Below are 16,207 nucleotides of genomic sequence, written 5' to 3' on the forward strand. Positions count from 1 at the left end.
TATACCAGTAGCAAGAAATGAGGGTATTTGTAACCCCAATATATTCTTTGAATTCCCAGTCAGACAATGGCACTATATACCAGTAGCAAAAATTGTGGGTGCACGTAACCCCAATATATTCTTTGAATTACCAGTCAGAAACTGGCACTATATGGCAGTAGCAAGAAATGAGGGTATTTATAACCCCAATATATTCTTTGAATTCCCAGTCAGACAATGGCACTATATACCAGTAGCAAGAAATGAGGGTATTTGTAACCCCAATATATTCTTTGAATTCCCAGTCAGACAATGGCACTATATACCAGTAGCAAGAAATGAGGGTATTTGTAACCCCAATATATTCTTTGAATTCCCAGTCAGACAATGGCACTATATACCAGTAGCAAAAATTGTGGGTGCACGTAACCCCAATATATTCTTTGAATTACCAGTCAGAAACTGCCACTATATGGCAGTAGCAAGAAATGAGGGTATTTGTAACCCCAATATATTCTTTGAATTCCCAGTCAGACAATGGCACTATATACCAGTAGCAAGAAATGAGGGTATTTGTAACCCCAATATATTCTTTGAATTCCCAGTCAGACAATGGCACTATATACCAGTAGCAAAAATTGTGGGTGCACGTAACCCCAATATATTCTTTGAATTACCAGTCAGAAACTGGCACTATATGGCAGTAGCAAGAAATGAGGGTATTTGTAACCCCAATATATTCTTTGAATTCCCAGTCAGACAATGGCACTATATACCAGTAGCAAGAAATGAGGGTATTTATAACCCCAATATATTCTTTGAATTCCCAGTCAGACAATGGCACTATATACCAGTAGCAAGAAATGAGGGTATTTGTAACCCCAATATATTCTTTGAATTCCCAGTCAGACAATGGCACTATATACCAGTAGCAAAAATTGTGGGTGCACGTAACCCCAATATATTCTTTGAATTACCAGTCAGAAACTGGCACTATATGGCAGTAGCAAGAAATGAGGGTATTTGTAACCCCAATATATTCTTTGAATTCCCAGTCAGACAATGGCACTATATACCAGTAGCAAGAAATGAGGGTATTTGTAACCCCAATATATTCTTTGAATTCCCAGTCAGACAATGGCACTTTATACCAGTAGCAAGAAATGAGGGTATTTGTAACCCCAATATATTCTTTGAATTCCCAGTCAGACAATGGCACTATATACCAGTAGCAAAAATTGTGGGTGCACGTAACCCCAATATATTCTTTGAATTACCAGTCAGAAACTGGCACTATATGGCAGTAGCAAGAAATGAGGGTATTTGTAACCCCAATATATTCTTTGAATTCCCAGTCAGACAATGGCACTATATACCAGTAGCAAGAAATGAGGGTATTTATAACCCCAATATATTCTTTGAATTCCCAGTCAGACAATGGCACTATATACCAGTAGCAAGAAATGAGGGTATTTATAACCCCAATATATTCTTTGAATTACCAGTCAGAAACTGCCACTATATGGCAGTAGCAAGAAATGAGGGTATTTGTAACCCCAATATATTCTTTGAATTCCCAGTCAGACAATGGCACTTTATACCAGTAGCAAGAAATGAGGGTATTTGTAACCCCAATATATTCTTTGAATTCCCAGTCAGACAATGGCACTATATACCAGTAGCAAAAATTGTGGGTGCACGTAACCCCAATATATTCTTTGAATTACCAGTCAGAAACTGGCACTATATGGCAGTAGCAAGAAATGAGGGTATTTGTAACCCCAATATATTCTTTGAATTCCCAGTCAGACAATGGCACTATATACCAGTAGCAAGAAATGAGGGTATTTATAACCCCAATATATTCTTTGAATTCCCAGTCAGACAATGGCACTATATACCAGTAGCAAGAAATGAGGGTATTTATAACCCCAATATATTCTTTGAATTACCAGTCAGAAACTGCCACTATATGGCAGTAGCAAGAAATGAGGGTATTTGTAACCCCAATATATTCTTTGAATTCCCAGTCAGACAATGGCACTATATACCAGTAGCAAGAAATGAGGGTATTTGTAACCCCAATATATTCTTTGAATTCCCAGTCAGACAATGGCACTATATACCAGTAGCAAAAATTGTGGGTGCACGTAACCCCAATATATTCTTTGAATTACCAGTCAGAAACTGGCACTATATGGCAGTAGCAAGAAATGAGGGTATTTGTAACCCCAATATATTCTTTGAATTCCCAGTCAGACAATGGCACTATATACCAGTAGCAAGAAATGAGGGTATTTGTAACCCCAATATATTCTTTGAATTCCCAGTCAGACAATGGCACTATATACCAGTAGCAAGAAATGAGGGTATTTGTAACCCCAATATATTCTTTGAATTCCCAGTCAGACAATGGCACTATATACCAGTAGCAAAAATTGTGGGTGCACGTAACCCCAATATATTCTTTGAATTACCAGTCAGAAACTGGCACTATATGGCAGTAGCAAGAAATGAGGGTATTTGTAACCCCAATATATTCTTTGAATTCCCAGTCATACAATGGCACTATATACCAGTAGCAAGAAATGAGGGTATTTATAACCCCAATATATTCTTTGAATTCCCAGTCAGACAATGGCACTATATACCAGTAGCAAGAAATGAGGGTATTTATAACCCCAATATATTCTTTGAATTCCCAGTCAGACAATGGCACTATATGGCAGTAGCAAGAAATGAGGGTATTTATAACCCCAATATATTCTTTGAATTCCCAGTCAGACAATGGCTCTATATACCAGTAGCAAAAATTGTGGGTGCACGTAACCCCAATATATTCTTTGAATTCCCAGTCAGACAATGGCACTATATGGCAGTAGCAAAAATAGTGGGTGTATATAGCCCCAATTCTATTGCTAGGGGACTTGCAGTGTATTTCTGGGGTGAAGGTGGGGGGGGCACACCGTTGGAACGGGTATCGGGGGTATATATCGGGTATACGGGAATACACTGTCAGTGTATTCCATTCAGGATCCTGGGAAAGCTGGGTTGCGGCGATTGAGCCCGTCAGTGCCACGTTACACTGACAAGCTTCTCCCTGTAATTGAAGTTATATGTAAGCCCAATATATTCTTTGAATTCCCAGTGAGACAATGGCACTATATGGTAGTAGCAAAAATAGTGGGTGTATATAGCCCCAATTCTATTGCTAGGGGACTTGCAGGGTATTTCTGGGGTGAAGGTGGGGGGCACACCGTTGGAACGGGTATCGGGGGTATATATCGGGTATACGGGAATACACTGACAGTGTATTCCATTCAGGATCCTGGGAAAGCTGGGTTGCGGCGATTGAGCCCGTCAGTGCCACGTTACACTGACAAGCTTCTCCCTGGAATTTAGCTCTTATAAGAGCTGTTGGTTGTCTTCTCCTTCCTATCCTAGCCTGTCCCTGCCTACCCAGAATCTAAGCCCTAGCTAACTGGACGGAAACCTCCGTCCCCGGTGAATTGCAAGCTCAGAATGACGCGAAGCTGGGCGGCGCTGTTCTTTTAAATTAGAGGTCACATGTTTTCGGCAGCCAATGGGTTTTGCCTACTTTTTTCAACGTCACCGGTGTCATAGTTCCTGTCCCACCTACCCTGCGCTGTTATTGGAGCAAAAAAGGCGCCAGGGAAGGTGGGAGGGGAATCGAGTAATGGCGCACTTTACCACGCGGTGTTCGATTCGATTCGAACATGCCGAACAGCCTAATATCCGATCGAACATGAGTTCGATAGAACACTGTTCGCTCATCTCTAATGCTGAAAAGAAATCCTGCAAGATCTTGATGCAGATTCCTTGGCTTAAGACTCCCAGCGGATTAGGCCTATTCACAGGATAAAAAAATGCAGCATTTTACAGTTGCAGCAAAGAGGATAGGATTCTAGGAAATCTTATCCACACATTGTGGTAAAATATGTGTAGCAGACACGCTACGATTTCTAAAATCATTGCGGTTTCCCTATAGGTATGACTGAAACAGAAATCTCTGAGGACTTTCTGCGAAAAGCCCCATGGAAAAAAATTGCAATGCGTTGCCACTACAGTTATTCCTGCAGTACGCTATGTGGGGCCTTAGCCTAAGTGTGTTGCTACTCCATTCACCTCTATAGGACTGCTGAAGATTGTCCAGCACTGTAATCATAGTGTTGCTGTGCATGCTTGAGCTCCACTTTGGTCAAATTATGGAGGGAGGGCCTGTGTTATGTGAACAGAGTTTTGCTATTCCTCACCCTGATGCCCCATGGTACGGTTCTACAGTACCACCTATGGTATGCTCCTTGTTACTCTACTTTCTCTGATTCCCCCCCACCTGCAGGTTACAAAGACGATTATTTGTACTGGATATATCGTATGGTCTATGGTGTTACAGTCGCATGGCAGTAAAAATTCTACATTAGACAGAACATTGGCAAAGTGGAACACTGTAGATTTCCCAAGGCCCACATTCTCACATTTAAGTTGGATGCTCCTTTGATCATGCATAAAATTTGATTCCCTTAGACTGTTTTATAATAATAATAAATTTTATTTATATAGCGCCAACATATTCCGCAGTGCTGTACAATTAGTAGGGTTCAAATACAGACAGAAAGATACATTACAAAGAAAGTCATTTCACACAATGGGACTGAGGGCCCTGCTCGCAAGAGCTTACAATCTGTGTTTTATGTGATTGTCTAAATGTAAATATATTTAGAAGTGGTCAATTTAGGAACTACATGTAACTGCAGTTATTCGATGGTCTGACAATTAAGAGTTGTCCAGGATAAATCAACATTTTAATAACAAGACCCCCATGCACCCCCTACCCCTTCAACTTCCTAATGTACATCTTTTTTTCAATATTCCTTTGTTGTTTTTGCAATATATAAAGATCATGTGACATGCATATATTACATTTTTTGCCTTTTCATTGATATAGTGAATTCTAGGTTTAATTGATATCCTGACCTGCTATATCAGTGCTAAGGGCCTGCCCCCCAACCCTATTGTACTCACCTTTTTCTCTTGTGAGATCCAAACCCGATACGTCATCTTTCTGCAAAGGTGTGCATGACTGAGGCACTGACTTCCTAATTACATCATGGAAGTCAGATTTGCATATTCTTCAGGTCAGTCTTCTCTGCGCTGTGCTGACGAGATGCAATAACATTCAAACAGCTGTCCTTGGCTGAGAGACTACCTGGTAAAATCCCAACATCATTGCAAACAAATGCCTCTGAGAAGGTCGGCATGATGTTAAAGGGAGCGCCCTCTATTAGGTGGCTTGACTGAGGCACTGACTGCCCAATTACATCATAGAAGTCAGATTTGCATATTCCTCCCATGTTCCTTTGCACAGTGGAGCGCTTATGGCTTAATAAGACTCCACACACCTATATGGTGGTCTCTCCCTATGGAGTGACGATATCCCCTCAACCCTTGGAAAATTATGGGATAGATTAAGATTTGGCATAGATAGATGGGCCATTAGTGATTGGTTAACTACTTAAGAGAGAAAATCAGAACAAGAACTCCTCACCAACAGACATGGGTTTCTACTGTAATATGCCTGCAGCTTCTGCTATAGTAGTTGAAAATGTGATTCCATTTTTATTCCCAGCTATAATGGGTAAATCCAAAAGGTAACATGTAGATACCCTCAGGGCTCCTATCTGATGCTCTGGATAAGTTCCAAGTACCATACAATGATATCCAGCCATGATGTGCTAGAATTTCATGGTAAGACCAGGTTCACATCTGTGCCGGAGTCGACTACCACCGATTCTGTCGAAAACTAGCCGGAGGTGCTACACTACAGACTTTTCTTTCTGCCAGTTTCAGTATAAAATGGTGGAAACCCGGCAGACCCCATTATGGCCTATGGGGTCCGCGAGTAACCGCTGGTTTAGCAGCATGGTTCTAGTGAGAGACTAGTGTCAGTCTGTTATCATTGACAACACCGTACATTACTGACTGCTAACAGTGAATTCTACAAGCAAGATGGCTGGCAGCAGGGGTGAACTTGCCCCTTTCGCCGCCCGAGGCGAACGACAGAAAGCCGCCCCCCCCCCGGAGGAGGGGGCGTGGCAGAGCGGAGGGGTGGGACTTAGTGAAGGGGGCGGGGCTTAGCACCGTTCGCAGGCACGGAGAGGACCTGCTCTCTGCCTGAACGTGAGGGGAGGCTGCTGGAGCAGCGCTGTTCCAGTGGCCTCCCCAATCAGCTTGTCCTGGACTGGCTTAGGTAAGAAAAAATGCCGCCCTCCCTGGGGCCCTGGCATAGCGCCGCCTGAAGCGGTCGCTTCAGGTCGCCTCATGGGAGGTGCGGCGCTGGCTGGCAGTAGCTTGACTGTTATGACCTAACAAGCAAGTAAATGGGGTGTCGTGGAAAACAGAAGAACACTGTTATAGTGTGGCCTGGATTAGGGAAAGGCAAATTATTTCTTCTATTCAGGATAGATGTCTATGTATAATTTATACACTACTGTTCAAAAGTTTAGAGTCACTTAAAAATTTCCTTATTTTTGAAATATCTAAATAGGTGTATAGAGGTCCATTTCCAGCAACCATCACTCCCGTGTTCTAATGGTACATTGTGTTTGCTGTGTAAGAAGGCTAATGGATGTTTAGAAAACCCTTGAAAACCTTTGTGCAAGCATGTTATCACAGCTGAAAACTGTTTTGCTGGTTAGAGAAGTTATAAAACTGACCTTCCTTTGAGCTAGTTTAGATTCTGGAGCATTACATTTGTTGGTTCCATTAAACTCTCAAAATGGCCAGAAATAGATAACTTTAATGTGAAACTCAACATTCTATTCTTGTTCTTAGAAATGAAGGCTATTCCATGCGAGAAATTGCCAAGAAACTGAAGGTTTCCTACAACTGTGTGTACTACTCCCTTCAGAGGACAGCACAAACAGGCTCCAACCAGAGTAGAAAGAGAAGTGGGAGGCCCTGCTAGACAGCTGAGCAACAAGACAGGTACATTAGAGTCTCTAGTTTGAGAAATCATTGCCTCACAGGTCCTCAACTGGCAACTTCATTAAATAGGACCCGCAAAATGCCAGTGTCAACGTCTACAGTGAAGAGGCGACTCCGGGATGCTGGCCTTCAGGGCACAGTGGCAAAGAAAATGCCATATCTGAGACTGGTAAATAAAAGGAAAAGATTAATAAGGGCAAAAGAACACAGACATTGGACGGAGGAAGATTGGAAAAAAGTGCTATGGGCAGACGAATCGAAGTTTGAGGTGTTTGGATCACACAGAGGAACATTTGTGAGAATCAGAATTGAAAAGATGCTGGAAGAGCCTGAGGCCTTCTGTCAGGCATGACGGAGGTAATGTGAGGGGCTGCTATGGTGCAGGTAAAGTGGGAGATTTGTACAAGGTAAAAGGGATTTTGAATAAAGAAGGCTATCACTCCATTTTGCAATGCCATGCCATACCCTTTGGGCAGCGCTTGATTGGCTCCAATTTCATCTTACAACAGGACAATGACCCAAATCACACGTCCAAATTATGAAAGAACTATTTAGGGAAGGAGCAGGCAGCTGGTATTGTACCTGTAATGGAGTGGCCAGCGCAGTCACCAGATCTCAACCCCATTGAGCTGTTGTGGGATCAGCTTGACCGTATGGTATGCAAAAACTGCCCATCAAGCCAATCCAACTTGTGGGAGGGGATTCTAGAAGCATGGGGTGAAATTTCTTAAGATTACATCAGCAAATTAAGGCCAGAGCCCCATGGGCCGGAAACGCTGCGGGAAAAATCGTGGTGTTGTACACTATTTGCAAAGTGGATGGGATTCATGCGAAACCCATCCCCACTTTGTGGAAAAAAATCACAGCGCGGACACGCTGAGATTTCCAAAACCGTTGCGGTTTTGAAAATCACAGCTTGTCAATTATATCTACGGAAACGCTGGAGGCTTTCCCATAGATATAATTGTAACAGAAAGTCAGCGGAGGAAAACTCTGTGAACTTTCTGTTCAAAGTGCTGCGTGAAGAAGCGCAATGCATTCACGCTGCAGTTGTTCCCGCAGCACTTTAGCGCGGTGGTTCCGGCCCATAGGGCCTTAACCTAACAGCTAGAATGCCAAAGGTCTGCAATGCTGTAATTGCTGCAAATAGAGCATTCTTTGACGAAAGTAAAGTTTGAAGGAGAAAATTATTATTTCAAATAAGAATCATTATTTCTAACCTTGGCAATGACTTGACTATATTTTCTATTCATTTTGCAACTCATTTGATAAATAAAAGTGTGAGTTTTCATGGAAAACACAAAATTGTCTGGGTGACCCCAAACTTTTGAATGGTAGTCTACATATTTTCAAGATATATTATTAACCTATTCACAAATCATTTATTTAATTTCTCTGATTTAGTCTGTAGACATTGTGTGTTTATGGCTCCATCTAGGGACTGAATTAAGGTATTCAGGCAATAATATAGCAATGAATGTGTAAGAAATACCTTTGCATTAAACATAATAAAATAAACTCTACAATAAACCCAACTTTATTATACACTGAAAAAGACACAAATCTGCAGGTACAGTCCTATGAAAAAGTTTGGGCACACCTATTAATCTTAATAATTTTTAGTTCTAAATATTTTGGTGTTTGCAACAGCCATTATGCATGCAGAGGAACAATTACAATGTTCTGGAATGGCCATCCCAGTCCCCAGACCTGAATATCATTGAACATCTGTGGGATGATTTGAAGCGGGCTATCCATGCTCGGTGACCATCAAACTTAACTGAACTTGAATTGTTTTGTAAAGAGGAATGGTCCAAAATACCTTCATCCAGGATCCAGGAACTGATTAAAAGCTACAGGAAGAGACTAGAGGCTGTTATCTTTGCAAAAGGAGGATGTACTAAATATTAATGTCACTTTTCTGTTGAGGTGCCAATACTTTTGCACCAGTCAAATTTTGGTTTAATGTATATTGCACATTTTCTGTTAGTACAATAAACCTTATTTCAATCCAGAAATATTACTGTGTCCATCAGTTATTAGATATATCAGACTGACATGGCTGCTGCAAACACCAAAATATTTAGAACTAAAAATGATTAAGATTAATAGGGGTGCCCAAACTTTTTCATAGGACTGTAGTTACGTCACTGAGGGGCGGCATATATTAATGGCCTGGGGCATGACGGAAAACACGCCGCCTCACATCGCCTCATTAGAAGTGCGGCCCTGAATAGAGGTGTAATAGATATTATAAATAAACTGCTGGGTTTGTCTGGAACCTTCTATTATCTTTCTGTTCATTGTAGTTTTAGCCATTTCCTTTTGATTCCTCAATTTTTTCCTTCCCCTTTGACATGTTCCATTATCAGTTCACTGGTTCTGATCTGGTCTTCTAGTTAAATACCCAATATCCCCACTGCTCAAGAAGTTATGCAATTGCATGGATAGACAGTATGTCATGGAAATACTGCCCACAGAGTAATGGAAGGGAACTGCCTGAGAATTCTCACCTTGAGTCATAGTCTATGCATCTTATCTCCGGGATAGGAGATAAGTGTCTGACTCCTGGGGTTCCACCACTACAATCATAAAAATGGGTGTCCCATGTCCTCTCTTTCTTGCACATGTATGCTGCTTCTTCATTCCAAGTCTATGGAGCTTGCAGAGATAGCCACATGCGTGAGCACTGTTCCATTGAAACAGAGTATTTAAGACCCCAGGCTTATACTCAATTGGGGTCCAAACAATAGTCCTCCCAATCATCAGACACCTGAAATAACATACAGTGAAGATGGTCTCCTTAAGATACTGGTTCCTACAACACGCATGGGAACCAGCGCCAAACATCACTGCGGAAAATAATGCGGCATATATGCATCACATTTTTTTACGCATTGCTTTTTCTGTCCCTATTATACCTATATGGACAACGCAAGCAGTATAGGTTTAATTCACAAGCTGTGATTTACAAAAACACAAGTTTTTAAAATTGCAGAATTTCCACTGTGGATGTTTTTCTGCATTAGTCAGAATCCCTTGCATTTTGCAAGTACTAAAAATTGTGGCGATTTTGCAATGTGGAATCCCAGCCTAAGGGTGCATGCACACTACGTAACGCCGGGCGTGTATGAGAGCCGTACACGCCGGCGTTACAGCAGGGCTGCCGAACACTTCCCATTCACTTCAATGGGAGCGCTCGTAAACGCCGCTGTTACGAGCGCTCCCATTGAAGTGAATGGGAAGTGTTCGGCAGTCTGCCGTAATGCCGGCGTGTACGGCTCTCATACACGCCCGGCGTTACGTAGTGTGCATGCACCCTAAGGGAGATTTTTTTTTAAATATCTGATTGGTCAGGGACTAAGGTCTAGTTCCTGTACTAGACAGTGCAAGGAGCTGAAGCAGGCGCCATTACTATAGCTCAGTTCCTATTGATGTCTATGAGCTGCAGTAATGGTTCCCCAGCACTATAGAGGGCCTGGAGCATCTGCTTCTGATACCATGCACTGTATCTTGGCCCCCCACAATCAATTATTTATGGCCTACACTTAGGAGTTTACACCCCCTGGTATCCTGGATGGCCGTCTACTTGGCCAACCCCTTATCCCAGCGCTGCTAATAAACAATGGTCAGTTTCCTGAGGGGAGCAAATTATATAACTTTTATTGGTTGTGTCAAAAATCTCAGTAAAAGTGATAAAATGGGCTCATAAATCAATAGTGTATAGAATTATATTTCACAAAGCAAATTGTGGCGCAAATCCCACCAAATCTCACCCCATGGTGCATGCTAGATAATATATTGGCCATTTCTCACCGCATTGTATTTGGTGTAACCATTACATGTTGTTTGGTCTCCCATGTAATGTATTTGTATTACAGTTGTCATACAGGTCACAGAACACATCTTACATAAATATGGCAGATGTTTGTGCCACATTTACATTGCTATGAATTAAAATTAAATCCATTACAATGTATTAGGACATATCAGTTCATGTATAATGTATAATATAAGTCAATGGCTGAGCTGTAATGGTCAGTTACTGATCACATGACCAGTGCCAGCCGTGCGGCCAGTCTGATGTAGATACATGAACGGTGACTGGCAAGTGACAGTGATAGTTGGAGTTGACTGGTGACGTTGGAGAATCGGCTGACTATTTTGAAAGCGTTGATTTGGAGGAAGAGGAGATTGTTTTGAGGAGGAGAAGAGTGAAGAAAAGAAGACCTAGCTCTGTCTCATCGGCTGATGAGCAGAGTCATGGATAAAGAAGATTTAATCTTCAAGAAAGCACCGAAAAAACGGCGTGCTGTCCTGCCCTCATCGGCTGATGAGCAGAACATTATGAAGAAAGCACCGGAAAAACGGCGTGCTGTCCTGTCCTCATCGGCTGATGAGCAGGACATGAAGGATGAAGAAAAGGACTTCTTCATCAGGAAGGAGGGAAAGAAGAAGCGATGTACCGTCCTGACCCTACTGGATGAAGATACAAAGACATCTAAGAAGAGGAAAAGAACCGTCCTATCCAGCTCCTCCAAGATGTCTTCTACCATTCAGGATGAGAAGGAAGATGTGACTACCCACCGGAAATGTGCCAAGAAGAGAAGATTCATCAAGACCTCTTCAACTGAAGAACAGAAGGCCGGTGAAGATGTCCACAAGCCCCAAGTCTGGCCGGAAGACCAGAGAGCCTCAGGTAGGTTCATACATACATGCATACATACATAGAATTTATTTAGAGGGCTATTTTCGTAGTATCAGGTTAGCACCTCTCCAGTTCTATTGCACTGAGACAACCAGAAGTAAGAATATTCTAGATTTACACTTCACCTTTACAGCTGTACTGTGACTAGGGGGTAAGGAGGAAGAGTGCTAGCGGGGCATGTACCCTGGGTGCTAAGTTAACTGGTGGTAGTAACATGGCATTCTGCCTTGGTCGGGTTATTTAGATACTAGTGATACTAGGGCAGTGAGCTGAAGTGTGAATTCAACTGCTACAAAACATCATTCACCATGAAATGAAATCTATCATTTCCAAAATACAAGAACAGAGCCAAGACGGCCATGCAAATCATCTGGCAAGTGCAGAATGGTTTGGAGACATTTTGGACTGGACAGACTCCATTTATAGGGGTATCCAGGACTAAAACATTTTTTCATCTGAGATACATTATGAACTGCCTTTTAGGCCTACTTGCTAGTTTGATGCAATAGGTGCGTGTTCACATGGTAAGTTAATTATTGATGCTACTCCATGTATAATTATAAACATAAAAATATGCATGCAATGACTTGTGTGAACAGGCACTTAGAATCCCCCATTGCGGTACATACACAGATAAAACTTCAATCAATTAAAACAGTCATTATAAGCATGTCAGCCGGGACGCTGCATAAGCGGCCCGGCTTCTGACTGGGTGCGCTTGCGCATCCCTTCCTCGCTCCCCCTCCCCTTGCGGCCGTTTACGTCGCCGCGGGGGGATCTGGGAGAGGGGCGGAGCCTCAGTTAGTTTATTTAACCGTCGGCGCTGGGCGGGGACTTCCTCTCGGATCCCCGCCAGCGCCGACGGAGTTTATTTTTCTTCGGCTCGTCGTCCGGGATGTCTGAAGGACCGCAGCATCAGCAGCTCATGGAGCTGCTGCAACGAAGGGTAAGCGAGGAGGGGACGGCTTGGCTGGCTTCCCTGCTCACTCCGAGCGGGGGGTCAGTCCAGGCTCCCGCTCCACCGCTGACGTTGCCGGCGGCCTCTACCCGGTCTATTAGGACGGCAAGGCCGCCGGAGCGTTTATCCCCCAGCGCGGCCCCCAGCACCAGGAGTAGAGCTCCTGTGCGGAGGGCTGCGCGTTCACAATCGCACGCCGGCTGGGCTTCTGGGCGCACCGGTCGGCGTGCTGCTTCTGCTGCAGGCAGTGCCGGCTCCAGGTCACGTGGGCGCCGGACTGCCTCTCAGCGTGTACAGGCCGCAGTGGGCGGGGCCTCAGCCCCGGCGGCCATTTTGGATGCTGTGCCTCAGGCTACCCCTTCTCAGGCTTCCCAGGTAGGCCCAACACCGGAGGTCAGCCTTGCCAGCGCCCCCCCTTTAGTGGCCCATACGATTTCATTGCCTCCCCCTGGGCCTAGTGCTGCTTCGTCTTTGCCCGTTATGCCGCCGCCACCACCTCCACCGGGTCGTCTAGCCAGGTGGTTTGGGCGCGTGCCTGCCGCTACTGCTGCAGTTGGGGCTGATGCTCCATGTGTTCAGTCCAGTGTAGTGCCCGTCGTTCCACCTCAGGGCCCTTCCTCAGCTCCGGTGGTAGATGTGCCGGTTGCTGGGGGCGTTTCGGCGAGTGTAGTTATGGACACCGACGAAGAATTTTTCGAGTTGGACTATGTGCCTGGCACTCCGCACGTGTTGCCACGGTCTGCGTCCAGTAGAGCCTGTTCGGTTAGGGGTTCAGAAGCGGGTTTTTCGTCGGGGCGGTCTCGCTCCCGTCGCTCTCATAGTCGGTCTCGTTATGGGCGGAGTCGCCGTGATTCCGGTAGGCGTAGGGGTAGGCGCTCCCGAAGCCCTGATTCAGAGCGGTCGGAGTCGCGCTCCTCTTCTTCCTCTCGTGCTTCCTATTCTTCGCGGCGTGCGAGTTATAGCAGGAGTTCCAGGAGGCGGAGAAGGAGGCGAGAATACGGATCCGTCCAGGACGCCAATGTCGTGCCTGCTGTTGCGGTTCCTGTTACTGATCCGGCTGCGGCTCCGCCGCCTTCCTCCCTGTTTCCATCGGCGCAGCCTTCCACAATTCCGGCTGGTGAGTTAGCCTGTTCGCAGGCCTGGTCTGCTCATCCGCCATCTTTGGGTGTCGATGTTTTAGATATGCTGAAAGCTATGGTATCCCAGCTGGAGGGCAAGGGATCGGTGGTTGTATCTCCAGGGGCGGTCTTGCCGCAGCCTGAGCCGGCCCCCTCGCCCTCCGGCTTTAGATTTCGGGATACGTATTTTTGTGGGGTAGCCCCCCTTGGGATACATGTCCCTGGGGAGCTCAGAGAAAAAATAGTTAAGGGTGAATATGTTGACATTTGGTCTTTGTTATCTGTGGACCAAGTCACGGTGGATAAAGAGAGAAGTTTTGGCCGTGGTGAGGATAGGAAGCCTAAAGTGGTGAAAACATTTTCTAACTGGCTTCAAGCCTTTGCCACTTTTTCTTGCATTCTTTGCCAGGCCAATCCAGTTATGTCACCAGATCTCTTTATATATTTGGATACCATTTTCTCCGCTCACAAAATGTATGGTGGTACTTCCTGGTGGAAGTACGATGAAGAATTCCGGCGGCGGTTAGCCATTCAGCCGGAGGTCGGGTGGGCTTCCAAAGCCACCGACATTTGGATACAGCTCATGCTGACGCCGAAGCCGACTGTTCCCCCCTTTCCATCCGCGGCCGCTGGAGGAGCCTCCGCCCCTTCTGCGGCCGCCCGGAGGCCAGGGGCCTGTTGGATGTTCAACGAGGGGAGCTGCCGTTTTCTTGCGTCCTGTAGGTTTAGGCATGAGTGCTCCATCTGCGGTGGCGCCCACTCAGCCCTGCGCTGCGCCAAGCGCGGCAGGGCGGCCAAGGCCGGATCGGGTAAACCCGAGGACGCCGGTGAGCGCGGTAAGGATGCGCCCTTGGCTAGACCTGTACCCCAGGAGGCAGACCTGCTCCGTGAGGGGTTTACCTCTGGTTTTTATATTCCTCATGTATATAGTTCTTCCGTTCTGTTAGTTGATAATTTGAGATCAATTAAGAAAGATGTATCCGTTGCACGGGAAAAAATTGAGAAAGAGGTCGAGTTGGGCCGCTTGGCTGGCCCCTTTGCCACCCCTCCCTTCCCGAATTTTAGGGTGTCACCGCTTGGCCTGGTGCCCAAGAAGGAGGCTGGGAAGGTTCGTTTAATCCATCATCTCTCCTTCCCTCCGGGCGAGTCGGTGAATGATGGCATTCCGAAGGAGGAAACGGCAGTTTCATACGTATCTTTTGACAGAGCCGTCGCCTTGGTGGTTAAAGCGGGTCGGGGTGCGTTAATGGCGAAATCTGACATCGAAGCGGCTTTCCGCCTCTTGCCGGTACATCCAGATTGCTTTCATTTGTTGGGTTGTCGGTTTGAGGGTTCATTTTATTATGATATGTGTTTGCCGATGGGGTGCTCGATTTCCTGCCGCTATTTTGAGATGTTTAGCACTTTCTTAGAATGGGTTGTTCGGTTGGAAGCGGGTTCCTCCTCGGTTATACACTATCTTGACGATTTTTTCTTTGTTGGTCCTGCGGGTTCCGGTAGGTGTGCTTATTTGCTTGATACTTTCCGTTTCTTCGCAGGTCACTTTGGCGTCCCTCTTGCACGCGACAAGACTGAAGGTCCGGTTACCTTTCTCTCATTCTTGGGTATTTCTATTGATTCCGAGAGAATGATCCTTCAGCTCCCGCAGGACAAGTTGTCTCGTTTGCGTGCGGATGTCGACTTCTGTTTGGAGGCCAAGAAGGTTCAGTTGTCTCGACTCCAGTCGCTTTTGGGGCAACTGACCTTTGCATGTAGGATTTTTCCTATGGGGCGGGTTTTCTCCCGCCGATTAGCTATGGCCACGGCAGGGGTTCGGCTACCGCACCATTATGTGAGGATTACTAAGGTCCTGCGGGATGACTTGAAGGTTTGGAAGTCCTTTTTATTGGATTATTCTGGGCTTTCTTGTTTCCCGGAGGGAGAGTTGGGCAATTCGGATCTTCAGCTTTTTACGGATGCTTCCAGTTCTTGGGGTTATGGGGCAATTTATGGTACGCATTGGTCTTCCGCCCCTTGGCCTCAGAGCTGGTTGGATTCGGGTTTGACGCGCAACCTCACTTTGTTAGAATTGTTCCCCATAGTGGTTGCCTTGGAAGTTTGGGGCGCCTCTATGGCGAACAAGCGCATACTTGAGGGTGCGGTTTCTTCAATTAACAGTTTGTCCTCTAGCTCTCTACCTGTTCTTGCTTTGTTGCGTCGGCTGGTTCTTAGATGTTTGCAGCTCAATATTGTCTTTAAAGCTCGTCATGTCCCAGGCATTGATAATTCTGTTGCTGACGCTCTTTCTCGTTTTCAGTGGGGTCGCTTCAAAGACATGCATCCGAAGGCGGATTCGGAGGGTTTCCCGTGCCCTCCAGAGCTTTGGGACCTGGTTCTCCTCTCTTGACCCTCTTGTTGCGGGATTCGGTGGCAGCATCCACGTGGTCTGCTCACGGTAAG

This window comes from Leptodactylus fuscus, chromosome 2 (genome assembly GCF_031893055.1).
Source record: "Leptodactylus fuscus isolate aLepFus1 chromosome 2, aLepFus1.hap2, whole genome shotgun sequence".
NCBI classification, from domain to species: Eukaryota; Metazoa; Chordata; class Amphibia; order Anura; family Leptodactylidae; genus Leptodactylus; species Leptodactylus fuscus.